Source organism: Marmota monax, unplaced genomic scaffold (genome assembly GCF_021218885.2).
Source record: "Marmota monax isolate L192 unplaced genomic scaffold, Marmota_monax_Labrador192_F-V1.1 WCK01_AAM20220418_F8-fsc00039, whole genome shotgun sequence".
Taxonomy (NCBI): Eukaryota; Metazoa; Chordata; class Mammalia; order Rodentia; family Sciuridae; genus Marmota; species Marmota monax.
In genome coordinates, this window is record NW_026693602.1 from 2,303,729 (window position 1) to 2,322,850 (window position 19,122).

The following is a 19,122-nucleotide window of genomic DNA, read 5'->3' on the forward strand; positions in this document are numbered from 1 at the left end:
TTTTTTAACACATCTAATTGAAAATTGGTGAAAAATGCCTACTACTATTGTCAGGACCAATGAGCTTCAGAAAGTAATGGGGACGAAGCAATCCAGAAATATGTACACAGAAAGGAGAAACAAGAGAATCATAAGTTGCAGTTGGAAAGAGTCTTAGTAGTAGAGCACTTATAATGGAGTTTGAATTTGAGAATTCCTTTATATTTCATCTTTTGTGGTGATGTTTCCATGGGCATTAATCCCAATCTTTGAATCTTATATGTCTGTGTTTTTTTTTTTATTCCATTCATTCTTTCTTTTTTAATTGATAAGGTTTATGGGAGAAGTTCAGTAATATCAAATTGTTCATCAAATATAGCTCCAATCTCACAGTGCCATCTTGCTATTTCTTCAAACACTTTCGCCATGCAAACCATTTCTAGTTTTGGTTCTTCTATCAGTTAACTCTATAACTTTAAGTCATATATGTACATACTAATTGATTACCAATTTTAGGCATCATCTGCACTTCCCCCAGGGAAGTATGACAGTTTATCTTATTATACAATCTCCACCTAACAGTTCTATTTCCATTATGATTTTGAATACTTCTAGACTTCAGAAGTGTCTTCATTTATGTATCTCTGTTGCTTTTGATAATCTACTTCCGTTTTGACTTGTTCTCTTGTGTTTACATGGGATCGAGGAGGACATCCGTACTTCTCCTCTTCCCTATACATTTATCCTTCTCCATCTTTCAACCTCATTAGCTCTGACTCTTACGTTATTAAGGCAGATAACATTCACACTATGTTCTATGAATATGAAACCACATTAATTCTTTCATGTTTTAAGTAGATTCTTAATGATGAGCCAAGGTTGGCTTCTTTGTTCATGGGCCAAATCACTCCCTTCTCATGTGTCTTCACTCTATCATCAAAGTCAAATGGATATTGTCTTTTTTTCCCTTACATTTCTTTATCTACTAAAATCATGGCACATCCTGGTTTGCTTTATGTGAGACAAAATTGTTTTATGTTTTTCTTTTTCCTAGTGCTTCTCTTCCTCCCTTTCCTCCCCTCTCTTCAGGAACAGTAAAGGAAAATATGCCATTCCCAAACTATCACTAATCTCATTTGACTTATTTTAAAATATTGATTGGAAACTATGTCATTTTTCCTATTTTGAGATTTTTCTACTGATGGCCCTGCCCTGTATCTTCCCATCTTCAATAAAACTAATTTTGCTGTTTAGCTGAAATGTCCTTGTACTTAATTCTGGTTTATTTCTGTTTTTCCTTGTGTATTTCTCTTTGTTGATTTCCATTCTTGTTTTCATGAGCCCATCCTCTAGTGACTTCCTCAGGAGAGTATGTGAAATGTACATTTTTTTCAAATTCTTGAGTTGTCTGAAAATTTGTTTATTTTATCTCACAATAGGAAAATAGACAACCTTGGTTTCAAACAATTTTCCTGTAAACTCTGAAGACATGATATTATTTCCTAACATTTAGTGATGATAATAGAGCGAGTATCATTCCTTTGTGAGTAACCTGTTATTATTTTCTTTCCTTTTGGAGCAGTTAGGATATTCTTTTGTGTCACTATAGTATAAAATGACATGAAAGTCTGTCTAGTTTTTTTTTTTTTGTCTTTTATTATTACTTGGGCTGGGAAATTTTTTTATTCCTTCTAATGTGAAAACCTCTTTTCTGTCTTCCTTGGTAGAACTTCAATCACTCAGATACAGATCTTTTATGTCTATTCCCTCTTAGCAAAGATTTTCTTCTTTTTTTCTTTGCTGTGTGTTTTGGGAAAATTCTGTGACTTTATCTTCTAGTTTCCTTCTTGGTAATCATGATTGACATTGATGGAGGCTTTTGTGTACTCTGGAAACCCAGGAGACTTTTTGTGGTTTTATAGATGCTGTTTCAGAAGGTAGCAGAGTGTAAGGCTAAGTACAGATTTTGGAGGGAGAAAGCCTAGGTTCAACTTGTGGCTCAGTCACTTACTATGTGATATTAGAGATATTTCTTAATGTGTTTTGAATCTAGACTTTACCATCTCCTCTTTCATACGGGCATTAGGAAGATTTAATTAGATCAAGCATGCAAAATTCTCAGTTTAGAGCTTGGTACATGGTTAACATTAAATAAATGCTAGCTTTTTATATTCTCAATCTCATTGATGAAGATAATCTGAGTTTTGCAATTTGTTCTAAAACCAATTTTAAAATTTTAATTGTTTTTCTATTATATGTCATCTCTCTTTTATGAAATAATGCATGTACTTATTTCCAGTTGTTCATGTTTAATAGTATAGAACTAGACTGGTCATCTATATAGGTAGTATGATTTCTTTTTTCTCTGATTATGTGTAGGTATGTGTAGGTGTGTGTACATATATCTATTTTACACATAATTTCTCCTGAATACAGAAGCTTATTGGCAACTCTATATGTAGATGGGTCTCATAAGCCGTAAGTCTGTGTTCTAGGGTAAATGATCAGAAAATGTCCTTTTAGGCTGAGCACTTATAAATGCTATGATAGACAGGTGCCCACTTCAAAATCAATAGTCTAGTTTTTGCACAGCAGTTACTCAAATCTTCAGAATGGGTCCTCTGAGGTTTTTTTTTTTTTTTCTTTTTGCCTGAATATAAAAACCTGCTGGTAGCTTTTCCAGTACATCTTGGTAGGGCGTGAGCTCTCTTTGCTGGGACAGCCTTTCCCTTCCCTTCCTGTTCCACATTTTCTCTTCATCAGCTGCCCTTGTTGACTTTGGTGCAGATCCCACTCAAGGTTCTCATTTCCTGGCTACAGTTTCTCCTGCTCTGTTTGATTCTTAACACATCTCACAACTTTCCCTTCTTAGGATTTCAGTAATTTGACTGTGGAACCCTGATTCCTCTTATATATTTATTCTTTTTTTGTGTGTGTGTTGAATTGTGTCATTTTAATGACACTGTTGTCTTTGGACAAATGAGAAGCAAACATTGTGCTCTCCCCTTTAACGGAAACAAGAATCCTCAGGTCTGTTTGCTTCCTTGTTAATTCATTAATTTTAGAGACAACCATTGACGGTGAAAAACTAGCATCTTGTGAACATACACAAATGAACTCATCCCATGAGGCAAGATGTTGAGGTACAGCACTGATCCTCTGAGCTGTCCCTCTCATTATATATGAATACTGTGGCCAAGATGTTATTACTTTTTATCTTTTCAAGTGCTGAGGCTTGAACACAGGGCCTCTCACATGCAAAGCACATGCTGTATCACTGAGCTCCACCCTAGCCTGATTGAATATTGCAGCTAAGTTCAGTGATGAGGGCTTCATTTTGGGAGGAATGGATGTAAAAACAGAATGAATGTGGAAACACCTTACATCACCCTCCTTTTAGATAATATTCTTAAGTTGCAGGTAATGACCTAGATTAGGTAAAAACATGTAAGAGGTACATCAGATAGAGTCTGCAAACTTGGGGATTTTAGATAGAGAATTTGTGGTGATGAGAAAGACAAGTATGTTAGATTTAAATCTTAAGTATTAAAGCAATCACTTGTGTACCTACTGCGCAGGTTGGAAAGAGGATCCTTACCTTTGCTGCTCCCTGGGGGCACATCACATTGCCACTCCCGTCTGTGCCGCCTAAGAGGTAAATACTGTTCTGGATTTTGGGGCCATAATTCCCTTGCTTTTTCTTCATGGTTGTAACTGTATTTTCCTATTCCTAAACAACATTTTTTTTTGTTTTTGGTTCTTAATGCATTTGAAGTTACATAAATGAAAAAATCATGCTTGAATTCTTCTGTAACTTGCCTTTTGTACCCAACATTATATTCCTGTAACATGAGTGTTGTTGTTCATTTTAGAGTTCATTCATTGTCATTGCTATGTAATTATGCTGGTCAGCTTTCCATTGCCTTGAAAAACACCTGAGGTATAGATCATTTAGAAGGAGGGAAGATTTATTTTGGCTTGTGGTTTCAGTCCACAGTCAGTTGGCTCTGTGGCTTTGGGACCTGATTCAAGGTGTAGAACATCTTGGCGTGGAGCCAAGTTACTCACGTAATGGCAGCCAAGAAGCGAAGGATGGTGAGAGGGAGGGGCAAGTTCACACTGTCCCCTTTAAGGGTACTCATCCAGTGGCCAAACTTCCTTTCATCTCCCAAAAGTTCCACCACCTTCCAGTGGAACCACAGGCTGGTGACCAAGCCTTTAGCACACGGGCCTATGGGGGACATTTATCCAAATCAGAGTAATAGTAGTGCATGAAATGTATCAAAATTTGTTTATCAGTTCTATCCACTTTTGGATTATATTTTATCATTAGAATGCTGAATGCATATTTTTGTGAAACTTTCTCTAAGATACATCTAGGAGTCCAATAGCTTACAGTAGAAGAATGTACTTATACCTACAACATAAGGCCAACTTGTTTCTAAATTTTATCCCTAAATCTTTGGGCCATTTTTATAGTTTTTGTGAAGACTTGACATTTTTTTCTTGTGTTTTTGAGGTACTGGGGATTGACTATAGGTACACTGTACCACCAAGCTACATCCCCAACCCTATTTATGTATTTAATTATTTTGAGACAGGGTCTCATAAGTTGCCAAGGCTGGTCTCTTGCCTCAGACTCCTGAAGCAAGTCATTGGAATTATAGATGTGCACCACTGTACTTTGCTGTCATTTTTCTTATTAGTTTACCATTTTCTGCTTGATTTGCCATGTGTGCTCTGCATATTTTATGCTAGTATTTTAATTTATGACAAATGTCATCTCACAGTTTGTGATTTGAATTTTTACTTTCTTTATATGATTTTTTTGATGAAGAGCAGTTTTTAATTTTGTTATAATCTAGTTTTTCAGTATTTTCTGATTTCAGGCTTTTACATTAAAGAAATTATTCTCTACCTTATGGATATTAAAACTATTTTTCTTTAAAAATTTTTTGTTTTTATCTTTTATATTTAATTCTATGACCTATATTTTTGGGCGGGGGTATCACTAGGTGTCAAGTGTGGTTGTTTTTCTCCTCATTTTGTCTTAGTTGCTTTTATTGATTTCTGATTCAGGACTATATAAATGAAAATTCCACGTCTTTGATTCTTGGTACAATATGTTGCCTGTTTTGTGTATCTATCCCTGATTCATTCCATCTAAAACTATAGCTTGATATTCTTATACCTTATTTGTAGCTGAAACCTTATAAGTCTTTTGATTTCTGGCAAAACAGATCTCCTCCCTTGCTTTTTTCTTAAAGTAGCATCTTGGCTATTCTTGGTCACTTGTTCTTCCAATAGAAAAATGTTAGATTGGTTTGTGTCAAGTAGATATATAGGTAGGTAGGTAGGAAAATAGTCACATAAGTAAACAGACGTAAACAGCTACCGTAAATGGCCTATGGACTCTTTGGTTGTAACTGTATTGATTCTATAGATCTATTTGTGTAGGACTAACATCTCTACAATATATAAACTCCCAATTCACAAACATGGATTATCTATCCATTTCTTCAGTATTTTGGAATAAAGCTTTAATATTTTCTCATAAAGGCATTGCATATATTATTCAATATATATTCCAGTGTGCTTTTTAAGTGCTTTGCAAAAGAGGTTATCTTTGTTACGTTTTCTGACTCCTTGTTGCTGGTGTGTTTATAAATACAACTGAGTTTTTTTTTTTTCTTTATTTGGTACCAGTGATTGAACTCTGGGGCACTCAACCACAGAGCCACATCCCCAGCCCTATTTCTGTATTTTATTTAGAGACAGGGTCTTGCTGAGTTGGTTAGCACCTTGCTTTTGCTGAGGCTGGCTTTGAATTCACAATCCTTCTGCCTCAGCCTCCTGAGCCCCTGGGATTACAGGTGTGCACCACTACTGACCAGCACAATTGAGTTTTAAGTGTTGATTTCATATTCAACAGTATATTAAAACTGTTTCAGCAATCCTTGTAACAAATATAGTGTGCCTTATTTATTTATTTTTTGTGTTTGAAGTTTGGTATGACAGTTCTCTATGCACAATTGATTAGCACACTTGGTATTTCTGCCATTCTTTGACTAAGACTTTGAGGCCTCTGAGGAAAATCATTTTCTTACTTGCAGGGCTTGAACCATAGTTGCTGGAACAAGCTTATCATATGCTTTATTTTGCCATTAATTTGCTTTGTTCTTTGATATTTGCATTGAAATAAGCTCCCTTTCACAGTTCTGCTTCTATGTTCAGTTTAATGCTCTAGTCAGTCCCCGTCTTCTAATAATTTAGAGTCTGGTGGACATTTTGGCACATTCGTTCCTGGTTAATTCTTCCGTGTTGCTAAGGGGAATTTATTTTCTTCAGGAAGTTCCATTTATGATGGGCAGTAACTGGAGCAAAACACTCTGTGGACGTTTCATGTGTTTCAAACTTTGGGTATAAACAAATAAATATGAATGTCATTGGTGTGTCACTGATTCTGTACATGTTTGCCATTTATTCCATACTTCAGGAGGCATTTTAGTACAGTCATAGGTAGAAGGTTAGTATGTTTCTAGAAGAGCAGTAGGACCTTTCAGCTCCTGAGATTGGTTACAGACATCTATTGGCTCATGGGAATATGGGGAACAAGAGTGGGGAATAGACAATGTTTGCATGGCTCAATTCATCCAGAGATTTATTTTGGTTACTTTTCATCTTGTGTGTCTAAAAATATCTTGGACACTTGATTTTCAGTTTTGAAAGTCAGAGCAGTGATTGGTTAAGTTTGGTGTTGTTTGCATGTCAATACTTTACCTATGATGTGGAGCGCATCCTCTCTGTACTTGCTGGGTGGCCTGAAAAGGCTGGCATGCTAAGTGTGCGGTTATTTTCCATCTAAGACAACTCTCAGGACATCTCCATTCCTAGGTCAGTGAGAATATGGCCACAAGATGTTACTTTTTCTGAGCCAATGGTAATGTTTTCATTTCTTAAGCAGTGTCCCTGTTTGACTTCACCTTATAGCAATTTCCATACGCTAAGAAGAAAAGACCTTAGGGCCATGATTAAATAAATTATCATATTCTCATATGATGGAAATTCATGCAGCATCTAAAAACACTGTAGAAGAATTTTTAATTAAGGAGAAAATGTTCTTGATAAAAATACTAAATGAAGTTAGCAAAACAAACTATTATGTGTGATCTATATTAATATTCATTGAGAAATTGAAAAACACAAGTAAGTGATTCATGTATTTTGTTTCTTTTCCCCAAAAGTTCTGTCAACTTTGTATTATTTTTCCAGTTAGAGAGATTTTTTAAAAATAAATAAAATTTTATTTTTAGAAAGGAAAATACAAACAGTAGGATTAACTATGAGGTACTCTAGGGCTATTTACTCCTGAAATTTAAAAATTTAAAGTCACCTTTAGGCAATTAATTCACTCTTGGCCACTGCAACTTGAAGTACAGTTTCCTGTCAATCATGCCTAGTGGCCCAGGTTGCTGGAGGTGGGCTGTAGGCAGTGCAAGATAGGTGACAACAGCTGGGTGGGAAATCAGTGTTTGTGAGGATCGGTTGGTAGTGGCTGGTTTTAAATAGCAGTCACAGGTGGGAAAGCAGCAGAGCCTAAGGCTTAGAGCCCAGACTTTACTTGAGGGATGTAACCCTGGAAATAATTCTTGATGAAAAGAACGATGAGAAGAAGACTGTTTTTGATCCCCAGGAATGTTGCACAGGGAGCCAACTTACTAGACATCTACTGTAGGAAGATCATGGGTGTGATACTGAAGTAATGATTGATCTAGAGTTCCATTATCAAGAAGAGTCAAGAGCCACATTCTTGTAGGACCTGGGATAAGCTGGTTTGAAACCTTGAAGCAGAGAGACCACTCACAGGCTTCTTCAGTTTTAATCCCCACCCAACAGGTGTGCCCCCTGCTGGCTGTCCCCTGCACACACCTTTGTTGAAATTCATCCTGAGGTCCAGGCAGTGGAGGGTGTATTAATGCCATAGGAAGAATCCCATTTTAATTGCCACTATTTTAATTTCTGCCTCTCTAAATGGAACCATTTCCTTCTCCTGGCAAATTGCCCATTGAGAAGGACACTTGCTGAATTGCTAAAATCAGATGAAATAAAACAAAAGCCCTTACAGAATAGCACTGTTTAGCAGTCTCTCTACATATAGCAGTATATTTCTGAAGAGAAGTTTTTGATGCTTTGAAATTAAGCTTTGGTGATAAAACTAACAAGTCATGCCCTTTCTTAGGCATCTCGTCTTAGACAGATCACTTCTATATCCCAAGCCTCTGTTCCTTTGTGTATAAAATCATGGTCTGTTTTACTAAGCTGTGAAGTCCAAAGTCAAAAGAAGACGTATGGAAAATCACCTGGAAAAGAGTGAGGTTTCATGCAAAGTTTAGGTATTATTGTTCTTTAATGCAGAACATGCTTAAATGTAGGCAGGTTTTGAAAACCTTATGATATTGTTTTTAGTGTTAGAGATTCTGATGGAAGGAAGTGTGGCTCATTAACAGGTTATGCCCACTTAGGATATTGGGCTAAATACTTCCCTCATTTCAAGATTTTAAAGGAAAAGGAAAAAGGGACACTTCTAGAACCTGGTTCATTTTCTACATAAGAAAAAAATAGGATCCCAATCTAATATAATATACTATTTTTATCATAGAAAGTTACTTATATAAATAAAATGTGAAAATTAGCATTTAATATTTTATCAGATTAATCATATCAGTTTTTTTGCCCCATGTGTGTTACTTCTTCTAAACAAGCCTCCTGGTTTGATAACATATCTGTTGAAAGTTTCTCAGTTCCTCTAAACTTTAATGAGTATTCACTGTTACCTACTAAGAGATGCTGCAGAATGAAGGAAAAAACCCTCTTCCAGAAACTTAGATTTTTAAACCCACATCTAACTTTAAAAGTCCATCTTCTTTTACGTAGGCATTTTTAGGTCATGATTTTATTATTAAGAACTATGAAGTTAAGTGAAATTATATTTGAGAACTATCTTGAAGTCCTTGGAATAAAGATGCAGTATTAAAGTTATTAATATTTGCTTCATTTTAAAATTAATGTGTGCTTTAAATTTCCCAAGTGTTCATTGGCTGGATGTTGTAATTGTTGGGCACTCTGCCTCATGGGTCATCATGTTTGGAACTTTGCAAGTAGTGGTGATGTCTGCATTGCTTATGACTCTACACCATTGGAAATGCTCCACATGCTTCCATCGGACCCCTGGGACTTTCGGTCTGAATACTCTGTGCACTCATCACAGTTCTGCCCTCCCTTCCTTCTTCCTCTCTGACTCTTGCATTAGTTTCCCTACGACATATTTTTTGGCTCAAGTCTTGACCCTTCTCTCTGAATTTATACAGCAATTATATTTACTTAGTATTCGTTGTAAATTACTAGTTGTTTTTGTATGTGTGTGCTTCCCCCAAATCGACAGGTTTTTGTGGAGAGCGGGGCAGTAAGAAGGGCAGTTGAAGCACTTCTAGGATTTTTTTTTTTAATCCTTTAAGCATCAGTGTAGTACTTTAACCAAAGTAGAGTTTGGATGTAGATTTGTTATTGACTATTATAATTTCCAACAACTGTTTCATAAACTGAGGGACAGCTGATTACCATGTCATTAAATAAAGTAGTCATATGAATAGGACTGGAACTCAGCACATAGGTGTCTTAGTGTGTTTTGTGGTTGCTGTAACAGAATATCCACGACTGGGTAACTTCAAATGAATTCAATTTATTCCTACAGTTTTGGAGTCTGGTAAGTTAAATATCAAGTACCAGCATCTGCTGAGGGCCTTGTTGTTGCGTCATCCTGTGATAGGACGTGCAAAGGTGAGAAAGGTAGTGGGTGGGGAGCGGAGGGAGGCAGGGAGAGAGGAGCGAGAGAACATGTGCAGATGTAACCGGAGTTCTGAGATGAAACCCGATTCACTGCTTGTGCTGGCAGCTGGGTCCGCAGGCCTCTGCGGCCAGCAGGGCTGCAGCTCTTAACTGTGGCCCATGCCCTCGAGCATTGCAGCAGACCCCAGCAGCTCACCGTTGTCTTCTTGAGTTCTTGTCTTGTGAATTCTTTTTTTTTTTTTAATTTTTTTTTTTTATTGGTTGTTCAAAACATTACAAAGCTCATGACATATCATCTTTCATACATTTGATTCAGGTGAGTTATGAATTCCCATTTTTACCCCAAATACCAATTGCAGAATCACATCAGTTACACATTCACAATTTGTCTTGTGAATTCTAAGAATGAACTCCACAGACCAGGATGGGTGAGTGTAATAGTAGGATTGATTGAAGAGCAGGAACAGAACTCTTGCAGTGTGATAGGGGACCAATAGCAGGGTTTCTCCCTTGGGGTGTGCTGTCTAGGGGTTTATATAGCACTTAGTTCGCTGCTATTGGTCCAAACTTAGGTTTTAGAACCGTACTAATTCTCTTGGTTCAAATTCATGCTGATTAGGGCTTGGAGACATAACATGATGGGTCAAATCTTGAGTCCCAACTTACTTCCATTTTCTCGTACCAGGTCAGGAGGGAGGAGGTTGAGGTCTCTGGATGGGGCTGCCGTGTTGTGTGGAGTGGGTTTCTGCAGCAGGCCCAGGCCTGGCTGCTGAAGGGTGACAGGTTGGCAGACCTTGGCTCCCCTGGGTGCTGGCTCCCGTGCCTGCTTGGTGGGCTTCATGTGGCCATAGTGCTTGCTGCTAGTGCTGGACCCATTTGGGCCACTGCTCCACTACTTTACTGCTGCTTCTCAGCAGGGCGTAGTAGGCCAGCTATGCGTCTTGGCAGCCCAGGAGCCGTGTCACAAGCACATCCTTATAATCTATAAGGAAACTGCTCTCATGATAAGGGCATTATTTTACTCACTAGGGCAGAGCCCTCCTGGCCACTCGCCTCTCATCCGGCCCCACCTCCCCACACTTCTTCACTGAGGATTAACTTTTCAACATACCCTTTAGGGGGACATATTCAAATAGTAGCAATGTGATGGGTTTTTTTTTGAATCATCCTAAATCTGGCATCTATTTCAATAGATTTTAATTTTTCTTCTCTTTCAGATTTTCAGAAAAATCAAGAATACAGAGAATTCCTGTGTACCTTACACGCTTTCCCCCATTGTAAGTAGCATTTGATGTCGTTAGTGAACAAATGTTATTATTAACTGAAGCTCATAATTTATTTGGATTTCTTTAGTGTTTAACGTCTTTGTGCTTTTCCAGAATCCCATCCAGGGTACTACTTACATTGCGTTGTCAAGTCTCCTTAGGTGTCTCCTGACTGTGACAATTTCTAGCCGCCTTCTTGATTTTTATCACCTTGACAGTTTAGAGGATTACTGGTCAGGCATTTTGTAGAATGTCCTTCAATTTGGATTTGTCGTAGTGTTTTTGTGATTGCACAGGAGTGATGGTTTTTGTGGGGGAAGGAGGTTGATAGGAGAGGTAAAGTGACACTTCCATCACATCGTGTTGAGGGAACATGCTGTCGACATGATTTACCACTCTTGACGTTGACCTTGATCACCCAGCCGAAGCCCAGTTTGCTAGGTTTCTTCAGGTAGAGTTACTTGTTTTCTCTAATAATTTTTGTTCTTTTCCTGTGGAAGGAAATCACTATGTTCCTTCCATACTTAAGGAGTAGGGAGTTATGCTCTACTTCTTTTATGGTGGAATAGCTACATAAATTATTTGCAATATGTCTCTTATTCCCCATTTGGCAATTCAAAATTAATTTATATCAATATGCACTCTTGACTTCTTATTTAATTCTCTGGGTTATACTCCAATCCTATTATATTTGTTGCTTAAATTTTTCCAGTTTTGGCTAAAGGGAGCTCTTTAACTTGGGTCTTTTGCCCCTTTTGGTGTATTCCCCTCAATCCAGAATTTTGTTTTATTTGTGAACACTTTCTTTCTGTCACTATAAAGTGCTCTGAGGTAGTGTTTTTATTTATTTATTTTTTAGTTATTGATGGACATAATAACTTTATTTATTTATATATACATTTAAAATTTTTTTTATGTGGTGCTGAGGATGGAACCCAGTGCCTCACACATGCTAGGCAAGTGCTCTACCACTGAGCCACAACCCCAGTCCCATCCCTAGAACCTGCCATTTCTCCAGAGATTTCCCTTTGTTGGAGAAGGATATGAGAGTGGGTGTTGGATGTTTGTTTTATTTTATTATTTTTACCTTGTTAGGCCCTCATAGTAGACAGAGAAAGAAATATGTGTGCATACTAACCTGGGAGTATGAATGCACAGACATATGTGTGCACATGCTTCGCCATACGGAGGCATGTTTATATTAAGCTAACAAGACTTCCTAACTGCTGGCTCAATCCATTACCATCTGAATTAAGTCTAGCTTCCTTCTCTTGATTTTCTGAAGACTTCCACCCTGACAGTGAGATTCCTGGCTGGCTCCCACCATTTACTACCCATTTCCTTAACTATTCAGTTCCACTATATTTGGATCCCTGTGTCAGAATTGTTCAGTTGTTCTCTTGGGAGTTCTCTAGCTCTTTATCAGAGCACAGGGCTCATGCACAGTTTCTTTTGCCTTGAGTCTTGCAGTCTCTATTCAGGTTCAAAGTCACTTAAGCTGGCATTTTTCCCCCCATCTCTTTCCCCGCCACCCCTTTTGGAGAGTTTGTCTCAAAAATTTTGTAATACATTTAGAGTCTCTCATCATAGTCTACATGACTTCCTTGGATACTCTGACCTCCACGGTAATTTATTTAAAAATCTGCATAAACTACATTTATTCTTGGTGCTATATGGGTTTCAAAACTGCATGATGTCATAAGTTCACCATTATGGTATTGTGCAGAATAGTTTAATCACCCCCCAATATGCTTTTCTTACTTATCCCTCCTTGTCCCCTTTGGAGCTCCAGGCAATCACTGCTCTTTTAAATATCTCTGTAGCTTTGCCTTTTCCAGAGTATCATACGGAATCATACAATGCACAGCCTTTTCCAGGCCAGTGTATTTCACTCATCAGTATGCACCTGTGTGATCATGACCTGAGAGATCATTTCCTTTTATTACCAAATAACACTGTTTTGAATGAATATACTAGTTTGTTTGCAAAAGCTTAAATTATTGATTTTTAGATGTTTCTTTTTTAAAATGGATTCCTTTATTTTTCCCCCCTTCCACAGGTTAAAATTTTATTATTAAAGACATTTTTATTTACAATTAAAAATAAGCAATCTGGATGTATTCATTTTATACTGAGCACTCCTCAATGTATGAATGCATTTTTAAAATTTATTTCTTACATACATGACAATAGTGGGATGCATTACTTTCATACTTATCCATTCACAGCACAATTTTTCATAACTCTGTATATAAAGTATGTTCATGCCAAATTATGCATTATACATGAGCTGTCTTATATTTTTTGCATTACAATTCTTAATACACCTTTATACCACAATTTATCACATCTCTGTTTGTATATAAGGTATGTTGACACCAAATTCACATCTTCATACATGTATTTTGCATAATGATGACCATCTCCTTCCACCATCCTTTCTATTCCCCTTCTCCCTCCCTTTCCCTCCCACCCCTATTCCCTATCTAGAGGTAATCTTCCTTCCATGCTCTCCCTCCCTATCCCACTTTGAGTCACCCCCCTTATATCAGAGAAAACATTTGGCATTTGTTTTCTTGGGATTGGCTAACTTCACTTAGCATAATCTTCTCTAATGCCATCCATTTCCCTACAAATGCCATGATCTTATTCTTTTTTAGTGCTGAGTAATATTCCATTGTGTATAAATGCCATATTTTTTTATCCATTCATTCACTGAAGGATATCTAGTTTGGCTCCACAGTTTAGCTATTGTGAATTGTGCTGCTATAAACATTGATGTGGCTGTGTCCCTATAGTATGCTGTTTTTAGGTCCTTTGGGTATAGTCCGAGAAGAGGAATAGTTAGGTCAAATAGTGGTTCCATTCCCAGATTTCCAAGGAATCTCCATACTGCTTTCCAAATTGGCTGCACTAATTTGCCTTCTATTAGACACAGAGTCTCTGGTTTAATTCCTAGATCCTTGATCCATAAAATGGATACTTTAATGCTAGAAGTTTCTCTCTAGGTATAGCTATCTGTGTATCCTACAAATTTTGATACTTTCATTTTCATTTCAAAATGTTTATTATTTCTTTTGAGACTTCTTTCTTGATCCAAGGTGTTATTTAGAAGTGTGTTATTTAATATCCAAATATTTTGGAATTACATATGTTAATTTCTAGCTTAATTTTATTTTCATCTGAGAACATTCCTTGCATGATTTCTATTTTTAAAAAGTTTTTCAGGTATATGTTATGGCAATGCCAAGTTGAGAAGTATGTATATACTGCTGTTGTGAGACTAAGGAGTCTATTAATATCAATAAGGTCAAGTTGATTCTACAGTATAATTCAAACATTTCCTTATTGATATTTAACCTGCTAGTTCTATGATGACTTTAGAAAGCATATCAAGGTGTGCAGCTGTGGTAGAGGATTGTTCTATTTCTCCTTGCAGTCTTATCAGTTTTTGCTTTATATATTGCTAAAGATCTGGTGTCTGTTGTATACACTTTAAGGAGTATTATATCCTCTTGGAAATTTTAACCCATTTGTCATGATGTAATGCCTATTTTTAGTTTGAATAATTTTCCTTCTGCAGACTACTTTGTAATTGCTACTATAGATTTGTGTTTATTGGTATTCACATGGTATGTCTTCATTTTTTTTTCACTTTTAATATATCCATTTTTATGTTTAAATAGGATTTTATATGTAGAACATTTAGGTGTTTTTTTAAAAAAATTCTTCTTGGTAGTCTTGGTGTTTTAATTGCTGCATTTAGATCATTCACATTTAATGTGAGAACTGACACAGTTGGAGTAATATTTAAATACATCTGTAACTATTTTCTATTTACTGTTTTAGATATCTTCTTTCTATCTTTTTCTCTCCAGTTTTAATTGAACAATTATATTTAAATACATCTGTAACTATTTTCTATTTACTGTTTTAGATCCCTTCTTTCTATCTTTTTCTCTCCAGTTTTAATTGAACAATTTATGATTCCATTTTCTTTTCTTTCTTAATATATCAATTATACTGCTTTGAAAGTTTGGTGGCTCTCCTAGAGTTTGTAATATGCATTTATAGCTAATCTAATTCATTTTCAAATAATACTATATGGCCTAATGGGTACTTCAGGTACCTTATAACAGAATATACTCATCCTATCTCTTTAAACATTGTTAGCATTAATCTCATTGTTCACATATAATAATGAATGGAAATATTATGAATGTTGTATTGAACAAGTAGTTATAAATTTAGAATAAGAAAATTACAAAATATTCTATTTTCTTTTATTTCTCTTCTGATGCTTTTGATTTGAATATGTAGATTTGAATTTCTAACCTATATAATTTTCCTTCTCCTGAAGACTTCGTTTTAGCCAGTTAGATTTTCTGGAAGTGAATTTCTTCAGTTTTTGTTTGCCTGAGAAATTTTTTATTTCTTTTAAAATATTTCACTGCATGATTTCTGGTAAGAAATATATAATTATTATTATTTTTCCTTTAAAAGTAAGTTGTTTTTGTCCTCTGACTCCTTTCAGAAATTTGTCTTTGGTTTTCTTCTGTTTTAATATGATATGCCAAGGTTCAGATTTTGGGAGGATTTTATCGTGCTTGATCTTCTTCAATCTTGGTGAATTTATGGTTTTGGTATCTATCATTAATTTTGGAAAAATTTTGGCCCTTTATGACTTTAAATATTTCTGTAGCTCTTTTATTTTTTTCTCCTTTTGGAGGAATGGAATACCAATTGGAATATCATAGACACATTGGACTACCAATACATAATTGAAATATCAGTTATGCCCATTTTATAACTTTGGAACTTACTCCATATTTCTTTTTTATTTTTTCTTTCTTTATATTTTGGCTTTGGAAATTTCTATTGTCATGTTTTTAGAATTTACTGATTGTTTTCACACCCAGGATGGTCTATTTATTGAGAGTTCATTAAAGGCATTCTTCATTTCTTTTACAACGGTTCTGATTTCTAACATTTTATTTTAATTCTTAGAGTTTCCATATTTCTACTTGCATTGCCAATTTGTTCTTACATGTTGTCTACTTTTTTGATCAAGTTCCTTTACCTGTGGTTTCACATTTCCAATCTGACAATCAATATCTGTTTCCTGTCTGATTCTCGTTCTGACAGTAGCTTTCTTTTTTCAGAATGTGTTTTTTTTTTCTTGTGCATTATTATGACTTGTAAAATTTTAGTGGGTATGGTATGTTGGACAATAGCCTTGATCGGGAGGTTTGTATTTCTCCGGCAAGGCACTGGGCTGTGTTTAATGTTCCTAGAGATATAGGTGCAAAAAGTTTGTTTCCTCTCATTTCCCAGTTTTCATCTTCTTGTTTCTCGTTGAGCTTCCTTGAAAACTCCCTTTAAGTCGACCCTGTGTCTTGCTGGTGATTAAGTTGTCATTCACTCTTGTTATGCTGGAACCCTGTTGATATTGTGGCAAGGGTTGGGGTAGGAACAATGCTCTGTAATGCTATGATTGAATGCTCTATAATGCTATGATTGAATCTCAGTGTTTTAATGAATCTGTGTTCCTGTCCTCCACAACTCTTTCTTCCTTTTTCTTTTGTTCTTGCCTTAAGTGAGACAGGAAATCTAAAGGGGGTGCTGGTTGAATAATTGTTCTTCTCCAAGGTTGGACAGGATCTGGTAAAGTCTTTTCCAGCATGTTTTGGAAAATGTTCTAGGTACGTTTTAAAGTAGTCTCACTCCTCTTCCTTCTCCCCAAAACATGAGAGGGTTTTCCTAGGATCTTCATTGTGATGACCTGGTATAGTTCCTGGAGGTGAAATCCACCATGGTTGGGGGGCTCTCTAGACTCGGCCTCCAGAAGTTTCTCCCTGTGAAGCCAGCCTCCACTCAGCCCCCAACAGTGTATCCCAATAAACATTTAAGTGCTTCTAGCAGTTTACGGTTCCACTAGCTTTTGCTCCAGGTAAGTTATTCTTGTTTGTGATCCTCTATATTTGGTTATCCTTCCAGATCACGGGGTGGTGGTTTGGCATGTGAGCTCAATTCTCTAATTGGTCAAAAAGGTTCTTGATTTTTAGTTTGTTCAGCTTTTTTTCTTGCTGGAAGTATGGAAGGGATGACTTTTAAATTGAAAGTTCCTAGCATTTTCTTAGCCTCGAAAGTCTTAAAATTTCTTCTTTATTTTATATCAACACTATAATTAATTACTGTGCCTCTTATGGGACTAGAACACCAGAACTCTTTCCTCCCATCTGACTTGGTACCCACTGGCCAATGTCTTCCCCTTTCTCCTCTTCTCATCCTCTTCTCCTCTCAGCCTCTGGTAGCCCTCATTCCACTCTCTACTTGTATAAATTCAAGTTCCTTAAATTTCACATATAAGTGATATCATATGGTCTTTATCTGTCTATGTTGAAATATCCCACAGTACCCCCTAGATGTGTGCAGTTACTGTTTATCAATTAAAAATTCTTCTTACAAAGCAATTTGTCTCATTGTTTATGGTTCAGTGATAGACCTTTATCTGTTCTGAATCATTCTGCTGGTCCTTTCACCTGCTGGGCCCTATTTGGAATCCTGATCCTAGTGCTGAGCCCACCTTGAAGATTCACAAGAAAAAAGTGGGGAGAACTGGGAAAAGCATTATTGCACTTTCTTCTTTCTAATGCATATTTATGTCATTTTAATGTTTTTCAGAATACATGGAGCATTCTAAATTTCTGCTTATCATAATCCCACTGTAGAAAGATGTGGTATTTTAAAAAATTAATCTTCCACAAGGGATATATAAAAATAAAACTAGGAACTAAAAGCTAAGAAAAAGCGAAAGGGAACCAGGTCAATAAAAATTGTCTTTGCCTGGCACTTGGTACTCCCCATAACATAAATAATGCCAGTATGGAAGATGTCCAATTTAATTTAAAATAAGGTTACTTTTATAAAGCTAGCCAGACAAAAAGAGGGAATAAGTCATTCCCGCTGAACCAGTGACCAGCAAGTAAAGTAATGGCCTTTCTGTAGTAAACCTTAAATGACAGTAATTGAATTCTTATTGCTAAAGTGTTTATTTTCTAATGACAAGTCCACTTTCATGGGATTTTCTTTGATTTTTACTGTTATGTTTGATATGTTTAATATTGCAGTTCCAATATTGCATACCCAAAATGAAGATTGACACCTTCATTTATAAATATCAATTCCGACTGATCCTATACATTCTATCATCTTTTCCATAATCTCCTTTTCAGTTTCTAGTTTTTCATCTTTGGTTTTTTGCATATCTATCTACCTTCACTAAATCTCAGATGGGAAATGTTTACCAAATCCAAGCACAATCATACACTTCATTTTTGCATGTTACCTGGTCAAGGAACAACGTAAGTGCTTATGGCACCAGAGAAACCACCACCTCCCAAGGTGTCTGAACAACCCTGCCCCTATGAGGTTTCTTCCAGCTGTCCTCTCCTATTTCTACCCACAAGGAGTGGAAGTCTGTTTTCAACAGTACAGCCCATAGGTGGGGTCATGGTGAGCCCTCCCTGGAAAGAGAATCAGCACTGGGAAAGCTGACTCATAAGTCAAGGGAGATTTGTGAGGGACATTCAGAGTGTGAGTTTTCTGATGATTTAGAGGGAGAAGCTCCCCTAATTGTCCCTAAAGGATGAATGCATTAGTCAGCTTTTCATTGCTATGACTAAAATACCCAACCAAAACAACTTGGAGAACAAAAAGTTTATTTTGGGCTCATGGATTAAAAGGTTCAGTTTGTGGTTAACCAACTCCATTGCTCTGGGCCTGCGGCAAAGCAGAACATCATGGCAGAAAGGCCTGGTAAAGGCTGTGTGGCTTATAGCAGCCAGGACACAGAGCCTGAGGAGCCAAGGACAGGATGCAGTCCAAGGCTACACCCAGCAAACTACTTCCTTCAGCCGTGCATCACATAGCTACAGTTACCCCCGAGTAGTCCACTAAGATTATTAGTCCTTAAGTGGATTAATCTACTGATAAGTTGTAGCTTTCATAGTCTGATAATTTCACTTCTGAA

The 19,122-nt window shown here is 36.6% G+C and overlaps 1 protein-coding gene across 5 annotated transcripts in view; it reads left to right on the plus strand.

Annotated features, from left to right (window-relative positions):
- Inpp4b (inositol polyphosphate-4-phosphatase type II B) overlaps positions 1-19,122 on the plus strand; it is a 799,925-nt gene that overhangs the window by 66,994 nt on the left and 713,809 nt on the right. For 4 of the 5 annotated variants that reach the window (XM_046459556.2, XM_046459553.2, XM_046459554.2 and 1 more), the window contains exon 2: positions 11,043-11,102. The gene's annotated coding sequence lies outside the window, so the exon portion shown is untranslated. Of the gene's footprint in view, positions 1-3,619; positions 3,635-11,042; positions 11,103-19,122 lie in introns of those variants that run through there. The other variant, XM_058584050.1, reaches the window with a different exon arrangement.